At 42.7% G+C, this 918-nt stretch overlaps 1 pseudogene; it reads right to left on the bottom strand.

Moving 5' to 3' along the window:
- Nucleotides 1-354: 354 nt before the first annotated feature.
- Nucleotides 355-869, bottom strand: LOC102829961 (annotated as a pseudogene).
- Nucleotides 870-918: the final 49 nt, after the last annotated feature.

The raw sequence follows: 918 nt of genomic DNA on the forward strand, positions 1-918 counted from the left end.
AGCTGGAATAGACGAGTAGAGATTTCTTTACCCTAAGCAGCTACTGCAACAACCACACTGACACCCTACCTTTGTGACATGCTTCCAATGCTGCTCTAATGACCTTCACATGACCAATGCACTCAAAGGAGAAGTCCACCCCTCCATCCGTCATCTCAACAAGCACCTCCTGAATGGGTTTACTGAAGTTCTGTGGGTTAATATAGTCAGAAACTCCAAACTCTTTGGCTTTTGCAAATTTAAACTTTTTGATGTTGATACCAATGATCCAGGATGCACCAGCTACTTTACAGCCCATGATAGTCACCAATCCAACTCTTCATAGGCCAAAGATGGCACAAGTAGAGACAGGCTTCACACTTTATCCAGGGGTGGTGAAGGATCTATTTTAGCAACAGAGACATCTGTCACATCTGTATATTCAGAAAAAGTGCTGGTTCCCATGTAACGTAAAACAGACTTTTCTTTGCAAGTAAATCTGCTGGTTCCATCTGGATTAATCCTTTCCTTTGAGTGACTCTTATTATCTGGCAAAGGTTTGTTTTAGGATTTAGACAAAATTTGCATTCTCCACATTGTGGGATGTAAAGTGGAATAACAATATCACCAGCTTTCAGCTTAGTAATTCCTTCACCAACACTCTCTACAATTCCAGATCCTTCATGACCCAAGATCACTGGAAAACACCCCTCTAGGTCAGCCCCACTCAGAGTGTAGTCATTGGTGTGGCAAACCGCAGTGGCAATAATATTAATTTGAACTTCATGAGCCTTTCGGGGTGCTACCTCTATTTCCTCTATGGAGAATGGCTTTCCAGGTCCCCATGCTGCTGCAGCCTTGCACTTGATAAGCTGGTTCGCCATGTTCACAAGCTCCAGTGAAGGCTCCTTAAATATTCTTTTTGACAATGAATACAAC

Source organism: Chrysochloris asiatica, unplaced genomic scaffold (assembly GCF_000296735.1).
Source record: "Chrysochloris asiatica unplaced genomic scaffold, ChrAsi1.0 scaffold00686, whole genome shotgun sequence".
Lineage (NCBI taxonomy): Eukaryota > Metazoa > Chordata > Mammalia > Afrosoricida > Chrysochloridae > Chrysochloris > Chrysochloris asiatica.